Below are 8,306 nucleotides of genomic sequence, written 5' to 3' on the forward strand. Positions count from 1 at the left end.
GCACCAAATCATCCACTATTAGAGGTAAAATGAATGAAAAAAATAAACTTCCTTTTATAAAATATCACAACAAAAAAGTATGATGTGATAAACAGCCAACAAATACAAATACAGTGCATAATTGGTTCGCTTGCATCCCATTTACTGTCCTTTTTTGCACAATGTGCTTGTTCTTCTCATACCAGCCACTCTCAACAACTTTACCAACATATGACTATCAATCAAACAAAGTCAATATATAAAATTTACCAAATATTAATCCCTATATTAATTTTTTTTTCTATAACTAAATTTTCTACACAGTGGATTTTGGCTACATTATAAATATAGATAATCAAATTAAACATTATTACCTCATCTTTTTCTATGGTTATCAATAATGGTTCGCACATCTTCATGCATATCGAATAGGAAAAGCTGTAGACATTAAAAAGTAAAAAAATAAAAATAAAAAAAATAAAAAAAACATTAATTATTGTAAGAAGTGCAAACTTCATACTCCAATTAAAAATAATAATAATAATAATAATAATATATAAAAAATGAAAAAAAAAAATGCTAACCCACTTTTTCCCCTAGCTTTGTTCACAATCACCTCATAGAAATCGTGTTACTGAAAATAGACATTAGTTATTTATTAGTATCATCTTAACTTTTTTTAATTTGGATTAATTTTTTTAAAATGATGAATGTTACATTATTACATATATGTGGAATAATTAGATCCTCTTTAACATATGAAAGATTTCAACTGAAGCTATTGATATTTCTCTAAATTCAAGTGCAAGTTATTGCCAAACCTGTAAAAACTCGCCAATTGTATCCCCTTTTCTAACCTAAAACCCACAAGGATGGGGTAAAATGGTAATTTAGCAATATTTAGAACATAAGAAATTAAGAATTACCTGCATGACTCTTCGATGTCCTGCACCATCCCAGTAACTATAAGTGATTTCAAGAGCCTCATCTGTAATGTAATTAACATATGATTTAGAACTTAAAGGACAGTTTTTTGTTAATTAATAAAATATAAGATAAAGTTTTATAATATTAAATTATTGTTTCACGTTCAGCTTGCTCCTCTGCCTCCCTCTCACTAAAGGAGTATGCTTCACACTATGATGGTGACAATTAATCAGCAAAAAATATAAGATTTATAAATTTTTTTATTTTATTATTTGAGAGTTTTCAATCAAAACTATCATGCAAAAAGGTAGTTTCTCTACAACCAAACGTATTTGATTGCTGTTTTTCTGTATATACATAAGAACATTAATTTAAGTTAATGAGTGTTAAAAAGAGAAGTATTTGATTAAATGAACTTAAAATAATGAAAAATAAACTAAACATATGCTTACTATCCGCCTCATCTTATTCTTCTTTCTTCCTCGTTTCAATATCTTCAAAAAAAGATAGCCATGGATTAGCTTTGATTTTCCGTTTTTTTTTTTGTAATTGAAGCTCCTCTTCCCTAAAGTAATACAAAAATATAAAATTAGCAATTAAGAATGAATATTAACTGTAAACACGAAAATATATAAATGTTAATGACTTAATGTTACTCACTCTTGTTGTAGCTATTAAAGTTTTCTTTTTCTTCTTCTTCAATCTTAACTCGAATGTTAACCCTCTGTATACAAGTATAGTTATGTGAAATTCAAAGTTGTTTTTGTAAGTAGTAAGTTGAGTGAAAGGAGAAAGAATGTTTGAATCAGTGACTAACCTTTTCAACATATTGCTCCCTTATGTCAGGCCCAACTATTTCCTTCTTGAAAGCAGTCTCAAGAATCTGACCGGATTTATACTGTCAACCAAATTCAAATTAACCCCTAAAACACTCGAGAATAGATCGATGACACTGATAAAGATATAATGGGACCTTAATACATTATACATTACAGAACCTTAGGTAATTGACTGATAACAGTAAAGCATGAGCGTCAAATTTACACTTTACAGGCTTACGCTACCCTTAGCTAGGGTAAATTGCGATCCATTAAATTAGGGCATAGAAACCAGTATGGATATACAACAATTGATTGCAAGATGCACATGTAGATGCATGGATATACAACAAATTGGATGTATGTGTTGAATCATGGCTATATAGCCCAAATCTACTTCATAGCCTTTAAGCTAGTGTTCAGTACATTCTTTAAGAATCAAATTCTGATACGGTCCTTTAACATACATCTTTCCCAGTCAAGTTCTTTCAAATACGATGCATACTTGACAATCGATTCAGGGAATTCACACACCGACCTATACATCATTAAAAGAACAGTAAAAATCGCAAACCCAAAATCTTGAAATTCCATAGACCCAAATGTATTGATCAAAGCAATAGGAATACAGAATCAAGAAAATCGATAAGAATGGAACATGATTATGTAAAACACATCTACGTTGAATGAAAAAGTAGAAAAAAAATTATAACAAATAAAACGCACTTCAATCGATCTCAATCAGACTCTCTCTAACCATTCACCGATACCAAAATCGAAAGCTTTAATTGGATTCCATATGACCATTCACTTAGAAAAAATAAACAAACTTGCATCCAATCAGTTTATGTAGGAGTTAAATATCCGGACGAACCTTTACTCCTTGTGTAAACTTGCAAAAAAGGTGAAAATGAAGTTGCGACTGCTGAGATCTTTGGGTTGAGAAAGATAGAAACCTGGAGGTTTAGAGAAAGGGAGAGGAAATAGCCGATGGTTGTTGCGGAGGAAAAGGCAGCGCCCATAAAAAGCAGTAAATGGAGATAGGGATAGAGATGACCAAACCGAAACTGCCCAAAATCGGCTGCTAAATTGTAGGGATTAAGATTTGGTATTGAATGTAATTGAAATTAATCGAATGGGCGGGAAAAAATCGGGTAAATAGGTGGAGAAAATGACACGTGGCATCTTGCTTGTTTATAAGATGGATACGTGGCGTTTAAGAGAGGTTTTTATTAAGCATATATATATATATATATATATATATATATATATATATATATATATATATATATATATATATATATATATATATATATTGCAATTGAAATATTTTTATAAAAATATTTGTCTTTAAATGACGATAAATTTAATTATCATCGTACAACAAGCGAGATGACAAACGGGTAACAAGCTGCCCTGCTAAGCCTTTTTGTATAGCAAAGCTCAATCTTTTAAAAACTATATTCATAGAACCAGGGGATATACCATTGCAATGCATAATCCGTTGTACTCTATTAAGAAGTTCAAATACAAATGGTATAAACACGTGTTGATTATCCATACACGATTTCTCATATTTGGTAATTTTGCCTGTAGCAGCTTTTAAAACAATCAGTCCTGCCGTGAAAGATTAGTTGGATTATTTAAAAGATTAGTTGGAGAGAACGGAATACAAACTAAGACACGGCACCGGATATAACTAGCATTGGGCTTCTTCATCGCTAAAACAAATTGCGTAAAACAGTCATGGGCCCGTGCATGAGCCTAAAATCACTAACATGATGCCACATGGACTAAACTCGTTCTAAAGTGACGCCATATAGCGGATATGAATTGTTTAACTAAAAAAAACTCGAATTATTTATATATGTTTTTCAAAAATTAAATTATTACAACTACGTTTACTCAAAGGATACAAGAAAAGAAGTTTGAAATTACTTTCTTCAAATTTGCAATGCTCTTCGTGTTATTTAATCGGTTGTATTGCCTGCTTCGTCGTATTCGTTATCTTAATCAAAGTAGTCTTGGTCTTCTTCAATGCCTAAGATTTTTCCTACGCGGTCTTTGTCTTATACTGCTTCGTCGTATTCGTTATCTTAATATCTTAATCAAAGTAGTCTTGGTCTTCTTCAATGCCTAAGATTTTTCCTACGCGGTCTTTGTCTTATACTGCTTCGTTGTATTCGTTATCTTAATCAAAGTAGTCTTGGTCTCTTCAATGCCTAAGATTTTTCGTAGGCGGTCTTTGTCTTATAGTTTGACACTTTCATAATCGTTAGTAGCAGTATTAGTATAGTAGTAAGGGCTATGGATAAGCTTCTACACATATAATGTCTACCGGTGTTTGTAAAAAATAAATCTTGACATTTTCCTAAACAAATCAACGTCTCATCCACGACTTTACATATTTGTATTAAGATATGTATATAAAAATGCACCTTCTAAAATAGGTTTAAAGCCATAAATCATGAACTTTGTCGGTCATGAAGAAAAAAAAGTTGAAAGTCCATATCGCTTGGAGTATATATACTCTTACCTTGGGTTCATACCGGTTTTTTTAACCGAAATAATTGATTAATATTCAAAGAACCCTTATAGTTTTGTAATGCATTTTTTTTTTATCTGTACGACATTTTGTATAAATCAAATGTTCCTAAAAATCCGATGCTAAGGTGCACACCACGACAATATTTTGACAACATGGTCGGTTTGTGAGGACCCCTTGGAAGGTTGAGATTGAGAACCATCAAAATCGGTTTGATTTGACGCCGAGAAAAAAAAAATGAAATATAGAAAAAATACATGGAAAATCGACAATTTGAGATGATAACAATATGAAAGTCATAAACATGAAATTTGATAATTGAGATCACAAAAATGATAGTCAATGTATTTTGCCACAAAAAACATATCTTTCGAACATTCTTCTTTTCTCATTCTCACAAAAAAAATTCTACTATAAAACGCCCACAGTGGGGCTCGAACCCACGACCACAAGGTTAAGAGCCTTGCGCTCTACCAACTGAGCTAGACGGGCTTTTGTTTTTACACTAACTTTTCTCTATAAATTAAAAACATTCTTTTACGAAAGAAATCGACTGAAACTATTTTGATAAAAAAGAAACGCCCACCGTGGGGCTCGAACCCACGACCACAAGGTTAAGAGCCTTGCGCTCTACCAACTGAGCTAGACGGGCCTTTGATCTCGAATTAACTTTTCCAGTAAAAGTAAAAAATGCTTTTACGAAAGAAATTAACTTTTATAAAAGTGTGATTTTTTGATAAAAAATTAAACGCCCACCGTGGGGCTCGAACCCACGACCACAAGGTTAAGAGCCTTGCGCTCTACCAACTGAGCTAGACGGGCCTTTGATCTCGAATTAACTTTTCCAGTAAAAGTAAAAAATGCTTTTACGAAAGAAATTAACTTTTATAAAAGTGTGATTTTTTGATAAAAAATTAAACGCCCACCGTGGGGCTCGAACCCACGACCACAAGGTTAAGAGCCTTGCGCTCTACCAACTGAGCTAGACGGGCTTTTGTTTTATATTAACTTTTCTCTATAAAGTAAAAACATTCTTTTACGAAAGAAAACGACTGAAACTATTTTGATAAAAAAAAGACGCCCACCGTGGGGCTCGAACCCACGACCACAAGGTTAAGAGCCTTGCGCTCTACCAACTGAGCTAGACGGGCTATTGGTCTCAATCAAGAACTTTGATTTGATTTTCATACCAAATAAAAATTTTATCATCATCAAATCAAATCTGTAACCAAGAACGTGTATGAGATCTTTGAATATGTTTTTTTTTTCAAAATAATAATCGGTTACTACGATGTTCAAAGATTGAAAACCAAATAATGAAAAATACTACAATTCAGATATGAAAAACCCAAGAAATTTATGATCGGTTTAAATTAGTAAAAAATTTCATCAACGTGAAATCAAATCTGTAACCAAGAACGTGTTTGAGTATGAGATCTTTAAATATGTTTTTTTTTTCAATATAATAATGGATTACTACGATGTTCAAAGATTGAAAACAAAAATGAAAAAGTACTACAATTCAGATATGAAAAACCCAAGAAAATTATGATCGGTTTAAATTGGTAAGGAAATTGAAGACTTATCTTCAGATCTGAAAGAACACGGCATCATCTTGAAGCTTGATTTTGCATGTGTATTGAGGAAATCGGTGGCCGATGGTGGTGGTATTCCTCAACGGAGATGATGATCCCCCTGCCGTCGTTTTTGCCTCGTTGTCTTTTCCTGCCTCCCCGTCATCGTCGCGATGATTGCAATGTATGAGAGAGAGAGAGAGAGAGAGAGAGAGAGAGAGGGGGATGGGTGGTTTGTAGGACGATTTTGCTTAACTGTTTCTATGGATACTAGATAGGTGTTTTTATTTCTTCTTTTTTGGAATTTAATTTTATTTTGTTAAACGTTATTTTTCTTTTCTAATTTACTAAATATACCGATTTTAACAGTATTAAATAAGAAAATTATAAATATTACATGTATTTTAGACTCATCTGTTTTTTACAGTTAAATAATCGACATTCATTAAATATCTGAATAATCATAGTCCTCGGGCTATATCTTTGTTTTTTTATTATTGTTATTGATTTGTTTATTATTATTATTATTATTATTATTATTATTATTGTTTTGTATTATTTTAAACATATAATATTTATAAATTTAAGAAATACTTAGCAATAACATCAAAAGGCCAACTGCCCGAGATTGACATCAGGAGCGCCAGTAGCGATGCCAGATCCAGTGACCTTGCAAATTACATATGGCCTACAGGGCAAGACAGATGCTCTAGTGGTGCGGAGTCGAGCCTTCCAATTGACCGCCGAGGAGGCGCGTGCCACGCCGAATGTGGTGACGGGATCGTTCCATGTGAACGACATCCTAGTACAGGTGTTATTTGACTCGGGGGCGACTCGATCATTCGTATCTCTTGCACTCAGCAAGAGGTTTGCTGAGTCTTTAGGCTTGTTTAACTGTCCTTTAGAAGTCGAGATTGTGGACGATCGATCCGTCCGAGCATCAGAGGTTTACAGAGATTGTGTCTTGAGGATGTATGACGAGCGTTACCTCGTGGATTTGGTTCCCATGCCTTTGTGTGGGAATAAGGTCATCATAGGCATGGATTAGTTGAGCCCTAATGGGGCGATGATCGATTGCGAGCAGCAGTTGGTTTGTTTCAGGACCCCAAGTGGGGGAGAGCTGGTGACACACAGAGAGAGGTCGCAGCGCGGGCCAACTTTGTGTTCAGCGGCGAGGGCTTGGCGCTACCTTCAGCAGGGTTGTGCAGGTTATGTCGCCTACATTATGGATACCCGGGAGGTGGGTAAGGCGACCGTGAGCGATGTGCCAGCTGTGAGGGAGTATCCAGATGTGTTCCCGTAGGATTTGCCTGGGATACCTTTGAAGAGACAAGTGGAATTCAGGATTGACCTAGTTCCAGGTGTGGATCCGATAGCCAAGGCACCATACCGGTTGGCTCCTCCCGATATGAAAGAGTTGTCTACACAACTGTATAAGCTGTTAGACAAAGGATTTATCAGGCCGAGCAGTTCACCTTGGGGAGCCTCGATCCTGTTTGTGAAGAAGAAGGACGGGTCACATCAGATGTGTATAGATTATCGGGAGCTGAACAAGGTAACGATGAAGAACTGTTACCCACTCCCAAAGATTGACAATCTCTTCGACCAACTTCAAGGGGCATCTTGGTTTTCCAAGATAGATTTGCGTTCAGGCTATCACCAGATGCAAGTCAGAGATGAGGATGTACACAAGACTGTTTTTCGGACTTGTTATGGCCATTATGAGTTTGTGGTGATGCCCTTTAGCCTCACCAATGCCCCTGCCATATTCATGGACCTCATGAACCGTGTATGCAGACCGATGTTGGATCGGTCTGTGATAGTCTTTATTGATGACATTTTGGTTTACTCCAAGACGCAGGAGCAACACGAGGAGCACTTGCGAGAGGTGTTAGATACCCCGAGGAAGGAGAGTTTGTCCACCAAGTTCTCCAAGTGCGAGTTTTGGTTGCGCGAGGTGCATTTTCTGGGGTACCTTATCAACCAGAACGATATTTTGGTCGACCCGGCCAAAGTGGAGGCCGTGATGAGATAGGAGGTTTCGAAGTCTCCATCCGAGATTAAGAGTTTCCTTTTGCTAGCAGGCTATTATCGTAGATTCATTCAGGATTTCTCCAAGATAGCGGTACCCCTGACCCGACTGATGAAAAAGGTCGTTGCCTTTCGTTGGGGGCATGAGCAGCAGACAATGTTCGAGACTTTGAGGTAGAGGCTGTGCGAGGCACCGATCTTAGCCCTACCAGAGGGCGCAGAGGATTTTGCAGTATACTGTGATGCGTCCATTTCGGGTTTTGGCACAGTGTTAATGCATAGGGGGCACGTCATCGCCTACGCCTCAAGGCAGTTAAAGCCTCACAAGGCGAATTACCCGATACACGATCTGGAGTTGGGGGCGGTTGTTTTCGTCCTCACGATCTAGCGACACTACCTTTACGGGTCCATTGTACCATACACGGACCACAA

The 8,306-nt window shown here is 35.9% G+C and overlaps 5 non-coding genes across 5 annotated transcripts; all 5 read right to left on the reverse strand.

The window, feature by feature from the left end:
- Positions 1–4,688: 4,688 nt before the first annotated feature.
- On the reverse strand, positions 4,689–4,761 carry TRNAK-CUU (transfer RNA lysine (anticodon CUU)). The gene has a single exon. It is a non-coding gene; the product is annotated as a tRNA-Lys (tRNA).
- Positions 4,762–4,848: 87 nt separating this feature from the next.
- TRNAK-CUU (transfer RNA lysine (anticodon CUU)) lies at positions 4,849–4,921 on the reverse strand. The gene has a single exon. It is a non-coding gene; the product is annotated as a tRNA-Lys (tRNA).
- Positions 4,922–5,018: 97 nt separating this feature from the next.
- Positions 5,019–5,091, reverse strand: TRNAK-CUU (transfer RNA lysine (anticodon CUU)). Its single transcript has one exon. It is a non-coding gene; the product is annotated as a tRNA-Lys (tRNA).
- A 97-nt stretch (positions 5,092–5,188) lies between these two features.
- On the reverse strand, positions 5,189–5,261 carry TRNAK-CUU (transfer RNA lysine (anticodon CUU)). Its single transcript has one exon. It is a non-coding gene; the product is annotated as a tRNA-Lys (tRNA).
- Positions 5,262–5,347: 86 nt separating this feature from the next.
- Positions 5,348–5,420, reverse strand: TRNAK-CUU (transfer RNA lysine (anticodon CUU)). Its single transcript has one exon. It is a non-coding gene; the product is annotated as a tRNA-Lys (tRNA).
- Positions 5,421–8,306: the final 2,886 nt, after the last annotated feature.

The sequence above is a fragment of the Lactuca sativa genome, chromosome 9, assembly GCF_002870075.4.
Source record: "Lactuca sativa cultivar Salinas chromosome 9, Lsat_Salinas_v11, whole genome shotgun sequence".
NCBI lineage: Eukaryota > Viridiplantae > Streptophyta > Magnoliopsida > Asterales > Asteraceae > Lactuca > Lactuca sativa.